This window comes from Ovis canadensis, chromosome 15, assembly GCF_042477335.2.
Source record: "Ovis canadensis isolate MfBH-ARS-UI-01 breed Bighorn chromosome 15, ARS-UI_OviCan_v2, whole genome shotgun sequence".
Lineage (NCBI taxonomy): Eukaryota > Metazoa > Chordata > Mammalia > Artiodactyla > Bovidae > Ovis > Ovis canadensis.
In genome coordinates this window covers 34854189-34875951 of record NC_091259.1, presented here as the reverse complement: position 1 = coordinate 34875951, position 21763 = coordinate 34854189, and the positions used below count along the sequence as shown (strand labels likewise).

The window sequence follows — 21763 nt, the reverse complement described above, 5'->3', positions numbered from 1 at the left end:
ACCCTATAGACTGTAGCCTGCCAGGCTCCTTTGTCCATGGGATTCTCCAGGCAAGAATACTGGAGTGGGTTGCCATTTCCTCCTCCAGGGGAATCTTCCCAACCCAGGGATCAGAACCCCGTCTCCTGTGTCTCCTGCATTGGCAGGCGGACTCCTTACCCATTTGAGCCTAGCAGGCCGACTTCCTGCCCCTCTGGGGCTGATCCAGACCACAGCCTGCCACTGCTTCCGGTCCCACCCCATCCCACCAGGGGGACCTCAGAGCTCAGGGTTAGAGCACAGCAGGAGAGGACCCAGGAGAAGCAGCAAGCCCCCCTCCTGGGCCCATCCCCTGCCTCTGCAGGATTTAATAACTGCCCTCCTCAAAGATCAGGAGACATGATTAATTCTGACTCGAGGATTATTAAAATGCTTCCACCAAGCATCTGGCATTAAAAGTTTTAAATCAATTAATCTGTTGTTTGGGGAAGAGCCTTCTCGTTAACACAGCTGCAGAGGCCGCTCAAGTTGCCGTTGGGCTGGGGGAGTGGGGGCAGCCTCCCTTGGGAGCAGAGGAGACACTCACTGGGCTCCAGCAGCCTCTCCTGGCTCCCAGGCCCAGCATCTCTCACCTTCTCTCATCCGAATCATGGTGTATCTAATTTCCAAGTGGTTTTCTCTCCCATCCCTGTAGAGCTACCAGATAAAACACAGAATGCCCAGTCAAATTTAAATTTTAGATAATAGTGGATACTGTTTTTAATATTGATATGTCTGTTTCAAGGAGTATTTGGGACACACTTATATTACAAAATTATTTTATTTTTGTTTACCTGAAATTCAAATGTAATCAGGCCTTGCGTATTTTTCATTGCTAAATCTGGCAACCCTTCCCCCACCCTGTTTTAGTAACCTGACCTCATAGCTGAAGTGCGGCTCCTGGGTTTGAGGCCTGGGCCTCCTATCTACATGCCAGATCTCCTAGAGAGCATTGCTTCTTCTTTCCAGGTCAAGCAAGAAAACAAGCAACTTTGAACTCAGGGGCACGTAGGTGTTTATGGGCCTCTTACACAGTCATTTGCAAAATTTCTGTATGACTGATAAAATGTATGGAAAATTAATATTCTCAACCAAGAGCACACACCTGGCATTGCTTTTAGCTTTTAACCCTGTCCGGGTTACTAACCAGGAACACCCTGATAACACAGATGTGCCTGGTCCACACTTGCATCCACAGCACCCAGCCCAGGGCTAACACATGGCAGACCCTCAATATAAGTTAATAAAATGGATTCGTGAGTAAATGAACCTCCCCTGTGTTCTCACCCAGGCTCCTGAGTAACTAGAGTTTGTCATTTATAAATTACAGAGGGTTAAGTGTACAGACACAGCCAGAGTCAGAACCAGTCTCAAGTCCACTGGACCAGGCATTGGATGAGGGGCCAGGATCCCTAGACTCAAACCCTGGGTGCAAGTGCTGGAGTTGGCTAATATCCTGTACGCTTGACTAAGTCTTTATCCACCCTGGACTCTGGTATCCTCATCTGTAAGTGAAGGAAGGGAGTTGTGCTTGGGGTCTTTACAGCCCAGACATTCTGAGATGGCTCCAGCAGTGCTGAACTCCGCAGCCTGACTTTGAATGGATCAAGTTGAATGCTGGATCCTGGCTCTGAGTTGCAGAGCCTGGTAAGGTCATGGGTGGTAATGTCCCATTTTAAAAGTCTAGGAGAGACTTGGTTGCATGGTATGTGCTGGCCCCTGTTACTGGTGTCTGTTGCTTTTCTGCAAAGAAGGACCAGGCTTCGGCTTTCTTATCCCTGAAGCCTGAGAGGAGAGGAAGGAGACCCCCTCCCGCCAGACTCTGCATCCCATCCAAGGCTTCTTTGACCCTTGTCCGCACCTCAGATATTTCTTTTCAGCCTCTGCAGCCAGCCCAGATTTATCCTGCTTCGTGTCTCTCATGTAAAATGCATATCCCGACACTTTGCTAGGTTAAATGATTTAACAGCCGAGGCAGAGAGAATTAGGGGTCCGGGAGCAGGAGGCAATGCCTGCTTTTCAGATGAGATTGGAAAGGAGATGGAGATCGGTGGTGATGATAATCTCTTATTTTAATAATATAAAATAACTGTCCCACTGAATCAGGGTGAGCGATGAATCCTGTGGCCTGGGGTTAGAGACAGCCAAGTCTGGAGAAGAGAGCCGGGGGGTGCGCTGATGTCCCTCCCCCTCTCTCTGTTGTTCCTTCTCTCTTGTCTTTCTCTTTTGCAGAAGATTTGTGCCGGCACCATCCTGTGGCCTCCTGGTAGCCAGGGAGACTGGAAGAGAGAGTGGTGAATTTGAGAAGGGTGTGTGCGTGTGTGTTGTGAGAGAGAAACAGGGGAAAGAATAGGGAAGAGAAAGAAAATCAATGAATGAGGGACTTTCCTGAGATCCGGTGGTTAAGACTTGGCCTTCCAATGCAGTGTGCGGGGTTGATCCCTGGTCCAGCGAGTTAAAGTCCCATGTACCTTGGGGCCAAAAAAACAAAACATAAAAACAGAAGCAATATTGTAACAAATTTAATAAAGACTTTTTCAAATAGAAAATGAACAAATGAATGAACAAGTGAAAAGAAATCTAGGGAAACCGAAGACTGTTTTTCCTTTATGACTGTTGATAAGTGATACCCTGATCTGTGACCCTGGAAAAAGGGAACAGACTCCCCAGAGCCGGGAGTATTGACCTCTAGGAGTATAGAGACTGCTATCTGGAACCTCAAAATCATAGGATGGTTGGTCCTGGCCCTACTGAACCTGGGGAGAATAACTCACTCTTCAATCAGTCCCTTAGTTGGCAGATACATATCAAACACCGATCATGGGCTGGTCTCTCTGAGGTTGGCTGGCTTGGACCAGAGAGGTTCTGAAAGGAGCCAGGTGGTGGGGAACAAACTCCATGGCACATGTCGGCTCAGCAGGGTTCCCCGTCACAGCGGGATGCTAATAGCTGAGGAGCTGCAGACCTGTCTTCTTCCCTGGGATTAATTCATTACTCCAGCCCTACTCGGATTCCGCCAGGTTCAAATGTCAGAACGGAATATGCAGCTAATGAGTCAAATGCTCTATCTCTCCCTGTCCCAGGCTGGCTCTTTCCCTTTTGCCTGTCTGCAGACAGCTGCAGGTGTTGGGGGGTTTGTATGGGGTGGCCCAGGGGCAGTGGCCACCTGAGCCAGTGAGTGGGTAGTCTGCTCTCTTTACTTGTTTATGGGGGAGGGTAAATACATACACGCTGGGGCTCCCGAGTCAGGACTCGTCAATGCACGGAGGGCAGGGAGAGACCTGATCTTAGGAAGGGCCTCACTCCCCGCCTTATAATCCTCATCAGTCGGCAGCCACTTATGAGAACTCAGACCTGTTGGGTCCATGATGGACATGAAGGACACAATGCTGAACAGACTGACTGGCTCAGCTTTAAAAATAAATGTTGAGTGCCTATCTAAAGAGCCACTGGTATAGTCCTTAGGATGGAAGGCTCTGGAGCTAGACTTCCTGGGTTTGTATCTGCTGCTGACTGTGTGTGTTCACTTAGGCATGTTAGGCAGCCTCTCTACTTCTGTTTCTCCATCTGCAAAATGGGGATAACAAAAGTACCATCTTGACATAGCTGTACAAGTGTTAAATGGATTGATGCAAGTAAAATAAGCAATTGCTAAATAAATGTAGTAACTGTTTCTATGTGGTAAGAACATAGGGTTTCAGAGTCTAAAACAGAATGAACCAGAATTGATGGCTGCTCGCTGTGTACCAGGCAATGAGATTTAGACCATTAACAGCCTTCTAAGGCAGGTTTCTTATCATCCCTACAATTTTATACAGGAGGAAACTGAGATGAAGTCTCTTCTTGCATGAGGGTACCTCACTCATGGACTGTAGCCCGCCAGGCTCCTCTGTCCATGGAATTCTCCAGGCAAGAATACTGGAGTGGGTTGCCATCCCTTCTCCAGGGGATCTTTCCTACCCAGGGATTGAACCCTGGTCTCCTGCATTGCAGGCAGATTCTTTACCATCTGAGCTACCAGGGAAACCCCAGGAAATGGAGGTAGAATTTGATCTCTGCTCTGTTAGACTCTGAGTCTGAGCTCTTGGCCATGATTTATATTTTGGAGAGACAGAATGTACATAATTACAGAAATGGCATCATCTTGTAATAATGGCATAATCTTGTAATAATATGGGCCCAAATACAGCACTGTGGGATCCACAGAGAATAACGGGGCTGCCTCCATCAAAGCCGGTCAACGAAAGCTCCTGGAGGAGGGAAAGTTTGAGCTGGAGGTTGAATAGGCATTCTCTAGGTGTACTGGGTGAGTTAGGAAGGAAGCAGAGGGATGAATGAAGAGCAGGGCACGTTAGGTAACTTCCAACCCAAATGGCCAGAGGGCAGGTGGGCTATGTCTTCTGTAGAAGACAGGTGATGAGCTTACCATGCTGGGCACTGTCAGTGGTGCCAAGGAAGTGGGTTTTACATGAAGACAGTACTGTGAGTCTGAAGCCAGGGAGCAGCATAAATGGACACTGAAGAAAGCTCTGTTCTCTGCTGCACCATGGAACACAGACCTGGGAGGGCAAGACCGAGGCAGGAAGGATGCCTACACTGCAGTTGTGACAGGCTGACTCTGCTTCGCACCCAGGAAGATGGGATGGTGGGGGTAAAGGAGGAGTGGCCTTTATAGGCAGAAAGGGACATCGTGCCTGTTTCTGACTCTTGGTCGTGGCAGCATGACTCAGCCAGGGAAAGACAATGTCAGCTCTAAAGGCTGAGAGGGAGGTGTGGATAAACAAGGCTGCAGAGGCTGTCCTGGGGACGAAACAAGTTTTAACTGGTGACCCGCGAACCAAGCACACATAGCCGAGTGGGTGCGTGTGCAAGAAGGCTATTCCAGATCAAGTCAGAAGATTCTTTTTTTTTAAAAAAAATATTTATTTATTTATTTATTTGGCTGCATCGGATCTTAGTTGCGGCACATAGGATCTCTCTAACTGTGGTGCTCGGGCTTAGTTGCCCTGTGGCATGTGGGATCTTAGTTTTTTGACCAGGGATTTAACTTGCATTCCCTGCATTGCAAGGTGAATTCTTAACCAGTGGAACACCAGGGAAGTCCCAGGAGATTCTTGAGTGGAAGCAAAGAAAGATCTGCTAGCTTATTATAGGGAGGCCCAGGCTGGGGTGGGGTAATGCGTAGCACCCCAACCAAATCAGGCCACGTTGAGTAGAACTGAGGTGTCGGGGCAGCCGTGCTGGCCCAGTGGGGACAAATAAGGACCCCAATTCAGAGACAAAGCAGGTTCGGGAAGTCACTGAGAATCCCATAGGACCTCAGAGCAGGATCAGCCCTAAACTGTCTGGAGAAGAGATCCAAGCATCTCTTAAGCCTTTAGAAAAAAAAAAAATGGTGAAATGACAAGAGGAGACCCGGGCAAGGCCTGGGAGTCCTCACTGGGCTGTGTTCACCAAGTCAATATTTTGCTACATGTTCAACTGGCAATCAGAAAAAAAGAACTCTGCAAACATGTTTCTTTTTATAGTCCTTGGTATTTTCCCTTTGTTTTCCTTGAAAGGTTTCCCTCCCTCCAATCGCACCATGGGTGTTGTTTGAAGACCTAAGTGGGGACTAGGCTTCAATGGCTAGAAGGAGAATCAGCCATAATCTCACAGTCAAGAAGAGCCAACACAGGAATTCGGAGCGTGCAGTGAGATGGAAGTAAGGGGCACAGGGCAGGGCAGGATGGGATGCTGACCGCTTCCCATGGCAGCTGCTTCCTCACACATGGGTGGCATGCAGCTCTGACGGGAACGATAGTATTGGCTAAATAAATGGAGAACTAAGATGGTTTTCTGGGTCATTTGTTTTTAGAACAGCCAGAGCTGTTTCTATGTGTCATACTTGACCTTATATCATATTCATTTTTATATATGGCTTACCTTCTGTGTACTGGATGGCAAGCTTCCTAAAGGCTGTGAACTTGCTAGACCCAGTTCTGCGCCCTCCACAGCACTCAGCACAGCCCCTTGTCTAAGGCACGTGAGGGGATGAACATCCCTGGGAGTGAGTTTGAGACCAAAGGAAAGCCAATGCTATACTGCTGTTTTCAGCACACTGAGTTACAGGAGAGGTGGTTGGGGTCAAGAACAGGGGCCCAGTTCCCAGAAAGGCAACAGTGAAGAATTATCCTATAAGTTGTTTTTCATGTCTGGAGTTTGGGATTAACATATACATTCCAATTCCAAAGAAAGGCAATGCAAAAGAATGCTCAAACTACCGCACAATTGCACTCATCTCACATGCTAGTAAAGTCATGCTCAAAATTCTCCAAGCCAGGCTTCAGCAATACGTGAACCGCGAACTCCCTGATGTTCAAGCTGGTTTTAGAAAAGGCAGAGGAACCAGAGGTCAAATTGCCAACATCCGCTGTATCATCGAAAAAGCAAGAGAGTTCCAGAAAAACATCTATTTCTGCTTTATTGATTATGCCAAAGCCTTTGACTGTGTGGATCACAATAAAGTGTGGAACATTCAAAGAGATGGGAATACCAGACCACCTAACCTGCCTCTTGAGAAATCTGTATGCAGGTCAGGAAGCAACAGTTAGAACTGGACATGGACCAACAGACTGGTTCCAAATAGGAAAAGGAGTACGTCAAGGCTGTATATTGTCACCCTGCTTATTTAACTTATCTGCAGAGTACATCATGAAAAATGCTGGACTGGAAGAAACACAAGCTGGAATCAAGATTGCCGGGAGAAATATCAATCACCTCAGATATGCAGATGACACCACCCTTACAGCAGAAAGTGAAGAGGAGCTAAAAAGCCTCTTGATGAAAGTGAAAGAGGAGAGTGAAAAAGTTGGCTTATAGCTCAACATTCAGAAAACGAAGATCATGGCATCTGGTCCCATCACTTCATGGGAAATAGATGAGGAAACAGTAGAAACAGTGTCAGACTTTAGTTTTGGGGGCTCCAAAATCACTGCAGATGGTGACAGCAGCCATGAAATTAAAAGACGCTTACTCCTTGGAAGAAAAGTTATGACCAACCTAGACTGCATATTAAAAAGCAGAGACATTACTTTGCCGACTAAGGTTTGTCTAGTCAAGGTTATGGTTTTTCCTGTGGTCATGTGTGGATGTGAGAGTTGGACTGTGAAGAAGGCTGAGTGCCGAAGAATTGACTCTTTTGAAGTGTGGTGTTGGAGAAGACTCTTGAATCCCTTGGACTGCAAGGAGATCCTACCAGTCCATTCTGAAGGAGATCAACCCTGGCATTTCTTTGGAAGGAATGATGCTAAAGCTGAAGCTCCAGTACTTTGGCCACCTCATGTGAAGAGTTGACTCATTGGAAAAGACTCTGATGCTGGGAGGGATTGGGGGCAGGAGGAGAAGGGGACGACCGAGGATGAGATGGCTGGATGGCATCACTGACTCAATGGACGTGAGTCTGAGTGAACTCTGGGAGATGGTGATGGACAGGGAGGCCTGGCGTGCTGCGATTCATGGGGTCGCAAACAGTCAGACACGACTGAGCGACTGAACTGAACTGAACTGAACTAATGTGAGTGTGTTAAGTCACTTCAGTTGTGTCCCACTCTTTGCAACCTCATGGACTGTAGCCCACCAGCCTGCTCTGACCATGGGATTTCCCAAGCAAGAATATTGGAGTGAGTTGCCATTTCTTTCTCCAGGGGATCTTGATCTTCCTCACCCAGGGACTGAACCCGGTCTCTTTTGTCTGAATTGGCAAGCAGGTTCTTTACCACTGCCTTCACCTGGGAAGCACTAATAGTCTTTATGAAATAGATAACCAACAAAGACCTACTGTATAGCACAGGGAACTACAGTCAATATTTTGTAATAACATGTGAGGGAAAAGAATCTGAAGAAGAATATATCTGTATCTCTGTATCTATCAATCATCTGTCTATCTATTGACTATCCATTTATCTATCTATCATCTATCTGAATCATTGTGCTGTACACCTGAAACAAACACAACGTTGTAATTCAACTATACTTCAGTAATAATAATAATAAAAAGAACTATCCCAGACTAAGGCTAGAACTGTGTTACGAATAAGGCCATTAGAATGAGAACCCTGGAACGGGGCCCACAGCAGTGGCCCAGTCATTCAACCTGGGCACTCCAGGTTAGGATGGGAGGGGGACCTGGTGGTGGAGAATAAGGCAGGGCAGCTTGCTAGAGTCACACAAGATATAAGCAATGGGTTTACATCTCTGTCACCCGGGCCACTGCAATAACCTCCCAAGTTACCTGCTCTCCAGTCTCTCTCTGCTTGTGCCCATCACTCAACTGACTAAGCATCATCCTTTATCACTCTCTAGTGCATAACCTTCAGTGACTCTCCTTGGGTTCAAAAAGAAGTCCAAGCTCTACCGCCCCAGTTGACCTTATTTTCCACTCTCTGCTCCCTCCACCCATGCAAACTTTACTGCCCAAGTTGTTGTTGTTGTTGTTTAGTTGCTAAATCATATCCAGCTCTTTTGAGATCCCATGGACTGTAGCCCACCAGGCTCCTCCGTCCCTGGGATTTCCCAGGCAAGAATACTGGAGTGGGTTGCCATTTCCTTCTCCAGGGGATCTTCCCAGCCCAGGGATCGAACCCTCGACTGCCCAAGACTGGAGCTTATTTATGATGCTCCCCCCTCCTCCATCCAACGCACTTTGCAATTTCCTCCCTAGACACCTCTTCACAGGTCTCACTCTATCTTCCGATACCTACAACTCACTTCCTGAGCCCAATTTAAATCCTACCTCTCTCAGGAAGAACTTTCCGGCTTCCCAAGCCCACATTCCTTTTTAGTCTGACATCTGTCGAGCGTGTACCATGTGCCAAGTGCTCTATGCGTGTTATCTCATTTTGTCCCCCCAGTAGCTCTGTGGCTTCAACTTTGCTATTAATTCCAAAGGTCTGAAGTACTTTGTGCAAAGTTACAGAGCCACGAGTTCAATACTGGTATTGAACCCAGTATTTTAAAATCCAAAGCATTGTTTTGAACCCTGTTGTAACCAAAATGATCTGTTGGTCTTTGTACTTGTTATGTAAAGGAAAAATAGCCTCCCCTCTCCTCTGTGACCAAGAGCTATGGGTACCATAAGAAAATGTGGGGTTCAGGGTTTATAATTTGGAGACAGCAGGGTAGCTTACAAGGATACAGAACGAGGACTTAGGGAAGCTGCCCTGTCACTCTGTTCCTGGGTACATCACTCAACTTTTCTGAGCCTGTTCTTGCCCTTTGTTAAAAGCAAAACATAACTCCTATGACTCAGACTTTCGTGAAGGTCAAGTTAAGGTAATGCCACATTGTGTAAACTGCAAAAGCAAGATGGGTTATTGTTATCATTTTTACCCTCCAAAGATGAATTATGCCCTGAGTTGAGTAACAGGCAGTGGATACAAGGGTCATGTCCCGAATAGCAAAGGACACAAAACAAAGGCGCACACTGGATGTTTGGAAAATTCCATGCAGTCTATCAGGATTGGTTAGATTTCACTAACACCTTAAATCAGATCAAGATGCCTCTTAGAAAGAAGTCACAGACAGAGATGATGGACTGGCTTCAAGACATTTGTGAAGCTTTCAATACTGGACAATTCTGAGAAGAGGATCCATTGATTTCATTAGATTCTCAGGGGGATCCATGGTGACCCCAGAGGGTGAGGAGGCAGTGGCCTAAGGAAAGAGGCTTGTCCATGGAATCAGGCACAAGCTGGTAGCTGGAAAGAAGGGTCCTTTGACTCAGAAATGGAAGTTATGGATGGGGAAGTATTAGGGGCTGGCAAGAGTAAAGACCCCAGCCCAGTGAACTTGGAGCCTAATTGGTAGGGTCCTAGACAAGTTTACCTCCAGGCAGTGTGGGGTCTCACAGTGGTGGTGGTTTAGTCGCTAAGTTGTATCTGACTCTTGTGACCCCATGGACTGTAGCCCACCAGGCTCCTCTGTCCATGGAATTCTCCAGGCAAGAATACTGGAGTGAGTTGCCATTTCCTTCTCCAGGGGATCTTCCTGACCCAGGAATTGAACCCAGGTCTCCTGCATTGCAGGCAGATTCTTAACCTACTGAGCTACAAGGGAAGCCCGTGTTCTTACACCTTCGATTATTTCTCCGATTCTAATGTTAAGCAGCGTATTGAAGACGTGATCACCTAGCTGGATACCGGTACTGCATCTAGGTTGGGCCCCTAAATTTCTCAGCCCTTTCAAATTCAGTTTTGTATTTCTCAGCTAGCTGTGTAACTGATGCTTTCAGTTCAGGTCACAGTGAGGAGATCAGTGTGGAAGAGAACAGATGGTTTGGGCTGGGTCTCCAAGGCCAGGTCTAAGGAGGAGAAGGCAGTCCTGGTGGGGATGCCAGAGCCCAAAGCAGGCTGTTCTGTGGAGCAGTGGAAAGACTTGAATGTTAGGTATTTTGATAAAAAAGGCTTCACTCTCAAATATATTTGGGAATTCTGGATGAAACAAAATTAAACAGCTTTTTGTTTATTTGCTTATTTGTTCTACTTCCTAGAACCTTGTGACTGTTTAAGAAGGGAGCATCAGAAGCGACATCTCCCTGATTTTTTCAAGTACAGAACCTTCATGTCCCAAGGAGCAGTTCCCGAGGCTGGTGTTCCAAAGGATACACTAACATTGCCCAAGTTTGTCAGACGGCCTCTGTTTTTTCCACCTCCCGTCCCTTCCTTTTCATTTTCACAACCCTTCTCTGCAGCCGGAATGGGGTCCACATCTGGAGCTTCAAGAAGACCCCTCCTCAGCCCAGCAAGATTTCTGCAAGTAGTATAGGTTTAGGCATGTAATGAATTTAGATTTAATTTGCAAGTGAAAAAGCTTGCATTCTTTTGTAGCTTACACCAAAGCTCAAACGTCTAAGCTTCCAGGGTTTAAGTCTAATTAACTGTATTTCACAGCTTATTTAAAGAAAAGAATGGAGGCATTAAAATTGTAAAATCTAATTTTTGAGTAAATCTTTCAGTGCAAAATTAATGTCGCAGTATTAGAGCTGCCTTGGCAATATATCTCTTGTCTTCAAATTTCAAAATGAGCTTTTGCAAACATGAAATTATTCATTAGACTGTCTGGTAAAGAGATAAATAAGTGTCTCTTCAAATCCTTGATCTCCTCTTCTCTATTTAGCCAAAGACGGAGTTATTTGGCTTGAGGGCAAGTGGGTTGATCAGATTTGTGAATTTTGACAGGTAAGGAGAGCAGCCTGAGAAGCAGGAGTATAACCAAGCAGGACCCGCTGGGGCCTTCCCTGGACAGACCCCTCCCCCACATCTCTGCTGTAGTTTCCTCTCCGAAGTACCCAGATAACAGTATCTGATGCATACTTCCTGAGTTGTTTTACAGATGCTAAAACCACCACCAGTGGAAGAAATTAGCTACTTGATGATCAAAAGCACGTAGCCTTCAGACCTGCTGGCGCCTAAGGATTGATAATGTTAACCCCCTTATCTCAATATCCACCAATCAGAGAATTGTGCAAGAACTGTGCGACTCCCTCCTTCATGTAGCCTTTAAAAATGCTTCGATGAAACCCTTGGGGGAGTCTGGGCTTTTCGAGGGGCGGGGGAACGAGCCACCCGTTCTCCTTGCTTGCGTGCTCTATCGCTTCCGTCATGTCTGACTCTTTGTGACCCTATGGCTCCTCTGTCCATGGGGATCTCTAGGCAAGAATACTGGAGTGGGTTGTCATGCTCTCTTTCAGGGGATCTTCCCGACCCAGGGATCCAACCCGTATCTCCTGTGTCTCCTGCATTGGCAGGCGGGTTCTTTACCACTAGTGCCACCGAGGAAACCCCTCCTTGCCTGGCCCTTCAATACGCCCTTCTTGGCTCCAGATTCTGATGTTTTGGCTTGATCAGCCTCCCTGTGCACCGGGCACAACCCTGTGTCTGGAAACAGAAGCTGTGCTTGCAGAGGGAGTTGGGGCAGAGACTGAGTCCCTTCTCTGTTCCTGATGCATTGACCCTGGGGGACAATAAAATGTCTCAGCCACTGCCCTGGGGTTGGGGAAGGAGCTGGCAGCTGCTCAGGCTGAAATACCCAGATTCTCAGTGCCTCCAGGTGGGCAGCGGCCACTCATCCTCCCAATCCAGCCTCACCGTCCTGTTTGGCCCATCCCTGAAGCCTCTTTTACTGCTGTCTCTTCTCCTAGTCCCTGTTATTGTCCTAATTCAGGTGCGTGTCCACCACCTTTCCATTCTCATCTGCCACCTTTTCCCCTTGAGGGTCCTACACCCTGGTCTCAACGCGTCTACGTCTCTGAGCCTTCTTTGCACATGCTCTCACAAAACCCGTTATTCCTCCTCACTACCCTTCCTCACCAGATATGGGACAATTTTCCCCCATCCAGGGAATACATCCAATTTTCCTTCATAGCCCTGTTGTCTAGTACAGCAGCTGGTCTACAGTGAGCACTCACTGTCTGTTGGTGATGGTGAAGATAATTAGAAGGAGGAGCAGAGCTAAATGCTCAGGAACTTGGGGTTCCTGTTTTCTAACCTCCCATTTCACTTGGTAACTGTTTCCTTTCACCTGTAATACAAAGTTGTAGGGAGTGGAGGAAGAGCAAGGGGGAGCTGGGCATCAAATCCTCATGGAGGGGACCATTCTGAGGATCTGTGAGGGGTAGAAAGACTATCCCTGGATGAGAATTTAGCTCTGCTTCCTATTCCTCGGGTGGATGTGAGCAACCTACATTAACTCTTATTTCCTGCCTGCAAAATGGGAATCATAACTCCGGAATGCAAGAATTCCGTGAAGCTTAGAGATTGTGCAGAAATGATGTGTATGCAGTACCTGATACCACTGCCTGGAACGTAGTAGGCCTTCAGAAATGGTAGCCTTTTTTTGTTTTTTTAACATTGTGCAATGGAGGGATTAGGTTTAAGCAAGCTAACATTCACCTACCAGATTTGCTTGTTAATTTATTACGTCTTTGGTTCATTTGCCCATGCATTCGATACATATTCATTTTATTTGTACTGAGTGTGAGGCAGCATGCTGGGTGTTAGGGACATGGCGCTGAATTATACCATCACTCTCCTTCATCTCCTGTGTGTCATTAGAATCAAACCCTGCTTCCTGTTTTCTTTGCCAGAAGCCCAGCCTAAGCTACCCTCGTCTTTTGCTTGATTTATCCCAATGGCCTCCTGCCTAATGGCAGCCCACTCCAGTACTCTTGCCTGGAAAAGCCCATGGATGGAGGAGCCTGGTAGGCTGCAGTCCATGGGGTCACTGAGGGTCGGACACGACTGAGCGACTTCACTTTCATTTTTCACTTTCATGCACTGGAGAAGGAAATGGCAACCCACTTCAGTGTTCTTGCCTGGGGAATCCCAGGGACGGGGGAGCCTTGTGGGCTGCCGTCTATGGGGTCACACAGAGTCCGACATGACTGATGCGACTTAGCAGCAGCAGCAGCAACTACCTCTACTTTGCCTCATTCCAATCCATTTACCACAGAACAGACGGAGGAGTATCTTAAAGCCACTGATTACAGCCCTCAGTGGCTTCTGACTGCCCACCAGCCAAGGCCGATGAGCCACCATGGATCTCGGAAGGCCTGCAGGGTTCCTGCCCACCCCTTCACCCTATCTCTCCTTTCATTGCTACCCCCAGTCAACTGTCCTCCCATCTCGACCCACAGGCAGATCCTAGAGTCTGCCATCTGAGCCTTCCCAGAGCTACCCCCACTGCCTGGAAGATTCCCTGACTTTCCTTGTCTCATTACCTTCTTCTTGTGTTGCCATAGCATCTGCTCATCCAGAGTTTAAAGACCTTCTCCCTGGGGGCTGTTCTTGACTCCCAGATTGGGAGCAGTGCTCCTCCCAGGAGCCCCTACTTCCTGATCATGCACTCACTATGCTTTGGTCTTCCCTGGTAGCTCAGCTGGTGAAGAATCCGCCTGCAGTGTGGGAGACCTGGGTTCAAACCCTGGATTGGGAAGATCCCCTGGAGAAGGGAAAGGCTACCCACTCCAGTATTCTGGCCTGGAAAATTCCATGGGCTGTATGGTCCATGGGGTCACAAAGAGTGACTTTCACACTATTCACTTCACTATGCTTTATTGATTCTTTTCTTAACACCCATCCAGCAGAATTACATTCAAAAGAATCAGAAGATGGATGTCAAAAAAGCATTGAAAAATAATTTTAAATGTTCACGAAGTTGCTTGAAAGATGCCAAGGGGGCATTCATTCCTAACATGTAGCAAAACTTTAAAAAACCCCTTCCTCTATCTCTCTCCATCTCACACTCTCCCAGCCAGTGTGGCAACATCCCCATATTCTCTCTCCCCTCTCCCTACACTTTCCTAAAGCCACCCCAAGCACAGCCCTGGCTGGCTTTTATCTCTTTCACCCCTTTCTTCATTTTTGTAGATTTTCATTCACAAGTAACTCTCTATACTTTCATTCTTATTTTCAATTAAAAAAAATGTTCAAATATTCATATAAATGCAGAATACCTTCTGGCAAACACCCCAGAACCCACTGCAGGTTATAGTGAGGTCAGCATGTTTGCTTCAGCTTTCCGCCCTTCTGATCAGCTTGTTTTGGCCAAGCAAGATCACAAGTGGCAAGAGTGGTCCAGGGAATGGCGGAGGCTGAAGTGAACTAGAGTGGACCTGCCCTACAAAGGGACCAACACCAACTGACTGTGGTCCCTTGAAGAGACTCAAGAGCAGGGACTTGGACGGCCCTGTTCACCTCCGTATTCCCAGCACTGGGGATGGGACCAGGCCCACGGATGAATGAATGAAGGAATATGGGCCAGGTATTACAAGATCTCCTGAGTTTATCAAGAGAAGCCAGGAGTCTGAAAGTTAGAGAGAAATCGGAGTTATAATTGTGGGTACATCCCCGTGGCCAGGGGCCCACGTTCTGTCAAGACCTCTGACCAAACTTTCGTGCTGTGGTGCTGGTTTCAACAGTACAGAAGGGCAAGGGCAGAGGCTGTCCAGACGTCTGTCCACAAATCCTTCCTTCTCAGAAGGTGTGGTGGTGGGGAGAGGAGAACGCTCACAGGAGAGTCTCCTTGTCGCCATTGCTACTGTAGCCTTCTGGAGGGCAGCTCCTGTCTACTGTAGGCCCAGGGTCTAGCGCCAGCTCTGACACAGAGCAGGTCAGCACATGTGCTGAAGGAACAGAGCGCTCAAGGGTGGGAATCTCGGGCCTTCTCTGGTCGGCCCCCTGCTCTCCACAGAGCAGCACTCCACCCATCCTTACCTGTGGGCAGGTGGCATCCTGCCTGGTTGGGGTTCTGTGCTCTGAGAAACAGACTTTCTGCTGGGAAAGACTGAAGGCAGGAGGAGAAGGGGACGACAGAGGATGAGATGGTTGGATGGCATTACCCACTCAGTGGATATGAGCCTGAGTGAACTCCGGGAGTTGGTGATGGACAGGGAGGCCTGGCATGCTGCAGTCCATGGGGTCTCAAAGAGTCCAACTCAACTGAGCAACTGAACTGAACTGAACTGAGGGTGATGTGGGTTTGATCCCTGGGTCTGGAAGATCCCCTGGAGAAAGGAATGCCAACTCACTCCACTATGCTTGCATGGAGAATTCCCATGGACAGAGGAGCCTGGAGGGCTACAATCCATGGGGTTGCAAAGAGTCCGACACGACTGAAGTACACACTCATGCAGGGTGATGTGGGGTTGGGCCTTAGTCTGGTGGGGTCTAGCCCAGATCTGCTAATGATTGGTTGAGTGACTCTGAGAGGACACGTCACCTCTCCGACCTTGGTTGCACGGGGTTGGCCTCACACCGCTCAGTGCCTCCCAGCACAGATGCTTCCAGGTCAGGTGTTGCCAGGGTGGTGGGCAAGAGGGAAGCGGGGAGGGGCCAGGACAGGGCCTGGGTTGGGAAGATTCCCTGGAGAAGGAAGTGGCAACCCACTCCAGTATTCTTGCCTGGAGAATCTCATGGACGGAGGAGCCTGGTAGGCTACAGTCCACCAGGTCACAAAGATTCGGATACGACTGAATGATTTCACTTTCACTTTCACCTTATGTTCATAAAGAGTCCTCTCCGAGGTGCCTCGGCCCTGCCTTGACTCCTTGACCACCTAACCAGGTGGCTCCACGGGGGTCTTCAGCTCCTTCCTGACCCCTCTGCTCCCCAGGTCACACCAGACTCACCTGGACCCCATTCTACAGGGGCCTTGCCCCTTCTCAGGGGTCATTACACCCCCGCCTAAGACCACTTATTCAACTGAAAACCCTGACTGTGGTACCTTGAGACATTGCCCCCACTATGGAAACCGGAGCACGTGCTCCCCGGGGGCCACAGCCTATACACACATGTGCGCTCCACCCATCGGTAATAGCACTACCAAAGGTGACTATTTCTGTAGTCTCCACTATAGGTCAGGCGCTTTATGCGCCTTCTCCTACTGGGTACAACGCTTTCCACGGATAAGAGAAAACCAAAGTTTAAAAAGACTCAGTAACTTGCCCTCCTGCTGCCTTTACAAAGGGCCCAGGCACCCGTCTCATTCTCACAGCAGCATCTGCCAGGTCAGCAGCCAGGTATTACCATTGTAGCAAAAAGGAAAGAGAGGCTGGGAAAGGTGGAGCTGCTTGCCAAGATCGCAGCTAAGAAGCAGAGCAGAGTGCTCTGCTCAGAGGGAGGCACCTCTGAACCCCGCACTCTGTTGCACCCCTTCCTAGGACGACCAGACACGCTCGCTCCCCTCTCCCACCTCCATCCACTATCTCTGTCACAGTAAGACCATCCCCCGCCCTGCCTCCCCCCTAGATCATTCCAGAGTACGGCCAGCCACTAATTGGCTCCGAGAAGTGATTACTTCAAAGAAGTTCCCATCGGACCAAGAATTCTCTAAAACACAAAACAGCATGCGCTCTGGCTGCTCCCAGCTTTCTGCTGGTGCAGAGCTGGAATTTCTGTGGGCCAGTGAGCGGGGCTGGTGGGCGGGGCCTGTAAGTGAAGGCTACAGAATCTTGTCAGACTCTTTGCGGCCTGGTGGACTGTAGCCTACCAGGGTCCTCCGTCCATGAAATTCTCCAGGCAAGAATACTGGAGTGGGTTGCCACTTCCATCTCCAGGAATCTTCCTGATTCCCGGGGATCAAACCTGGGTCTCCTGCATTGGAGGCAGACGCAGTAACCTCTGAGCCAGCGGGGAAGCCACGTACTTGGAGAGAAAGAAGATAAGGTACTTGGAGAGAAAGAGACTTGGCCCCAGGCAAGGCAGGCACAGATCCAGGCCCAAGCTCTGAGCTCAACTCTGTCCTCCACTCCTGTGGGGCTGGGGGGCGTCACTGGCTGCACCTCTTGGCTACCTGTACCTTGTGATTCCCCCTTACCTGGAGCTCCCCTGCTTCCTCTGTGCTCTCCCAAGGGAGGGCTCAAGTCTGGACTCTTGCCCTCCTCTGGGCTTGCTCCCCCCAACCCCCACCCCAGTGGCTGTGCCTCCTCTGGGCTGACATGGGACCTGGCCCAGGGCAGACAAGTGCCTTGGGGCCTGTAGGAGAAACACATCCAGCCATTTAAAACCATCACACTTGCATTTGTAGGCTCTGGCTTCTGAGAAGCAGGATAAACAAACCTGGGCCCAAGAGGAAACTTGTTCTTCTTTCTTTCCTCTGCCTTTCAAACTCATCAAAGTCAAGTTCTCAAAGCTCCACTGTCTCACAAGTGCCTTCAAATGGGTCTCATTGTTTTATTTATTGTGCTTATCACAAGTGCAGGCAGCCTGGAGACTTCTGGACCAGTGGAGACCACTTTCGGGGAGTGTTGACATTTCCAGGGGATCTGAATGGTCCTCAGGGTCTTTCTTTGTGTGGATCAGCCAAATTGAGAGAGGGGCTTGCTAATGGGGTTTCCCAGGTGGGTCATTCCTGTGTGGCTGGGCACATTTCTTCATCCACACTCCATTGCTCATGCAGCCAGGTTTGTGTCTAGCCCAGGATAACTTCCTGGCTTTCCCCCTGGACCACCCTGGTGTGACCCTGTCCTGCTGTGTTAAGTTTAGTAGAGGCACTGATGAGAGTCACTGTGACCTTTGGATGAAGCAACATGTTAATATATTTAACCCAAGTGGCTACTGTGTGTGTGTGTGTGTGTGTGTGTGTGTGTGTGTGGCAGGGACTGGGGAGGTGCAGAAATAAAGGAGGCCTGCCCTGGGGTTCTCTGTGGCCCACAGCCCACTGGAGGGAGGCAGAGGTATCCATCAATCAACCTGCTGCCTGGTGGGCTGGGTTAAGTGCATTATTGAGGTAGAAAGTGCTGGTGGAGGCAGAGGTGGATTCTGATGTGAATGAGAGGAGGAGAGAGACCTTGTGAAGGTCGGCAGAGAGGCTGTGGGGGTTGTGTTAAGTGGAGGGACTGAAAGAGCAAAGGCACAGAGGCAGGGAGCGTGGGGGCTGAATGGTGTCACAAAAGAAAAAGATGGCCAGGGTTGAGCAGTGAGAGGGTTGGGTTAGGCCAGATCACGGAAGGCTCAGCTTCGCTTTGGGGGAGAGTCCTCTGCTGGTTTTGAGGAGCATCTCTGGGGTGGCTTTGTCCCCAGCGTGTGCTCAGGGCTGCGTTCTCAGCAGTTCCTGGAGGGTTTGCTCACCGAGGGGTGGGTTTCCAGTTAGAGTTAAACAGTGTCTGGGTATGGTGCAGGGTTCTTTGCGCATGGGCTTTGCTGGACATCTGACTCCCCCCATTTTCTGGACAGCTGGGGAGATTAATCCTAGCGCATATTCTTGCTTCCTCTTAAACGGCCTCCAAGTGGGTCCACAGGTCCCACTGCTGTATGGCCACATATAGAGCCAGGCCAGTTATGCCATCTTTCCTAACCCCCTACCTCTCTGAGTCTGGTTGTCATCTTTGCAGTGTGGTCGATATCACCATTTTTTTTTTGCCAATGTGAGATAGTGTGTATCACAGTGCTTTGAAAGTTGTATTATTCAGATGCAAAGTATTTCTTTTTCTTTCCTTTTGTTATCCTCTCATTGGACAGGACTGAGCGACTTCACTTTCATGCATTGGAGAAGGAAATGGCAACCCACTCCAGTGTGCTTGCCTTGAGAATCCCAGGGGCGGGGGAGCCTCGTGGGCTGCCGTCTATGGGGGAGCCTCGTGGGCTGCACAGAGTCGGACGCGGCTGAAGTGACTTAGCAGCAGCAGCAGCATCTATTCTCAGACTGTCCTGGGACTAAGCCTGGACCAAAGACCTATCTCTTCTGTCTGTTATGGAGGGCAGATTGGATGACCTCTGCATTTTAGCAGTTCCAGGAAGCAGACACTGGAGAGGTGAAGAGGCCTGGGTGTGGTCAGGCGGTAATGAGCGGAGTGGGCCTGGACCCAGGAGAACATGCTAGAAAGTAACAAGGACAGTTTTGCTGTTACTTGACATCATCAGAGTCCACCTCCTCATCTCCATAACTTCTTGGTTGCCAGATGCCCTTGTGCCCCTCTGCTCCCTTGGGAATCCTTTATTTCTCTGTTCTGAACGGTTCTGTCTGTACTTTCTCTCCCAGGAAGTTTGCCCGATCTCCCCGGGTGCCGAGACTCTGTCTCTCACAGTGCTTGCTGACCCCTTTGTCATGGTACTTGACACTCAGTTCTGTATTACAGCCATTAGTGAAGATTTCCTTTCCTTCCTGTTGGGTTTAGGCTCCTCAAGGGAAGGGATCGTGTTGTTTAGACATTTGTGTCCCTTTGTCAAAGTTCCTTGTACCCCAGAAGCCTCTGCGACTGCAGGACTACTTGTCTTGGGGACTTCCCTGGTGGTCCAATGGTTAAGAATCTGCTTTCCAATGCAGGGGACATGGGTTTGATCCCTGGTTGGGAACTGAGATGCCACGTGCCCAGGGCAACTAGGCCCACATGAAGCAACTACAGAAGCAGTGTGCTCCAGAGGCCACTTGCCACAACTAGAAAGAAGCCCACACGCAGCAACAAAAGATCCCACAAGCTGCAACCAAGACCTCAAGCAGCCAAATAAATAATTAAAAAAAAAAAAAGAGAACCACCTGTCTTCAGGGAACGTCCATGAGACCAGCGGTGGCTGAATGCTGAGGCATATCCTCCCTAAGCTGGTTTTCTAAGGCAGTTCTGTGCCTGCTCAAGTCCTGCAAAACACTGGTCAGTCCTGACCTCCCCAAAAGCCATTCCTGCACTCCTCTCTGAGCTGCGGGCTGGGCCTGGGTTCCTCTGAGCCTGAATCATTTAATTCCCTTTATGAGGCTGGAAGTGAGGCCTGCCTGGGTACTCGGGGGCAAGGGAGAGAAGGAGAAGAAAGAGAGGAAGAGAAGAGAGAGAGAGAGAAAGAGGGCAGGAGAGGATGGAGGGGAGATATGGGGGACCAGGGAGGAAGTCAAGGGGGAGTCAGTGTGGGGTCCCCACTTTCCCCTGAGGAGTCACAAACTCCCGCCCAGTCCAGAGACGAGAAGGGGCTATTTCTCCATCCTTCTTGTTCCTGGCCCTCATCACCTCCCCAAGTGCCTTCTTTGTCCTGGAGAAATAATGGCTTGTCAGAGAGGCACGATTATTACTAATTGCTAGATTGCTTTGCGCCTGTTGTTCTCAGACAGGCAAGGCGGGGCCTGTCTCTGGAGGGGCCTCTGGGTGACCTCTTCCTGGAGAGGGAGAAGCCAGCGCGAGGAGAGCGAAGGAGTGAGGAAGACCGCCTGGCGTCCTCTCATCTCTCCTGGTTCAGAGCTGTGACCCTTCCGAGATGATGGGTGGGGAATCCGGGCCTGGGGTTATGATTCACATGCACACACAAAGGCCGCGAATACTGACACAGAAGTAGTCAGCTATGAAATCATCCACACCCACATAGAAATACCTGTACGTGCAGCCGTTACCGTCTCAGTGAATCACACGTGTCAGTGCGGATCCTCAGTGATCAGTGGACACGTCAGTGACCACAGATGGGCAGGCTCCACAGGCCAGCTAGAATAGTGGCCCACACACAGGTACCCGGTGTCCAGGGTGAGCAAACGTCCAGAGATTTGAGAGTGATGATTAATTGCATCCTTCTTTCTATCGATTTCTAGACCAGGTAAAAAACAGACTAATAGTGACCAAGAAATTATTCCTGTATTTTCATCTCTCTTTTTTTTAAGACACATGGTTTCACATTTCTGAATTTGTGGTGTGGGTTTACAATTGGCCACATATTAGATTTGTGAATACTAACTCTATTACTAGCAAAGGCAATTTAAAGAAATGAGGCTCACAGGGGCTTCCCACCCCTCCCTCTTGTGTTGCAGTGGTCCAGAGTCACAAGACAAGAACCCAGACAGCTGCAGACCCTGCTTTGGGGCAGAACTCACCCTGCTGAGGAGGGGCGGGGGTATGCAGTCCATGCTGACCCCACGATGCAGGTGCCATGCTCTGGTCTCTCCCTAGTCTTGCCGATTCGGTCAGGAAAGGAGTGGGTCAGGGAAGGAAGGCAGCAGGAAGGAGGCGGGCAGATTTCTTCCCACTGTTTCCTGGAGGGCAGAACTTCTGGTTGTGTGAGCAGGACAGGAAAACAGGAAATGGTTTTCCCTTCGAGATGGATACTTTTGGGTACTGTGAATGGTTGTTGATGGTTGTTGTTATTTAGTGGCTAAGTCATATCTGGCTTTTGTGACCCCATGGGTAGCCTGTCAGGCTCCTCTGTCTGTGGGATTCTCCAGGCAAGAATCCTGGAGTGGGTTGCTATTTCCTACTCCAGGGGATCTTCCCGACCAAGGGATCGAACGCGCATCTCCAACA

The 21763-nt window shown here is 49.1% G+C and overlaps 1 long non-coding RNA gene across 1 annotated transcript; it reads right to left on the bottom strand.

The window, feature by feature from the left end:
* Positions 1-2072: 2072 nt before the first annotated feature.
* Positions 2073-21502, bottom strand: LOC138420313 (uncharacterized). Its single transcript, XR_011249219.1, has 3 exons — positions 21337-21502; positions 20847-21053; positions 2073-2489 (listed from the first exon to the last, which is right to left on the bottom strand). It is a non-coding gene; the product is annotated as an uncharacterized lncRNA (long non-coding RNA).
* Positions 21503-21763: the final 261 nt, after the last annotated feature.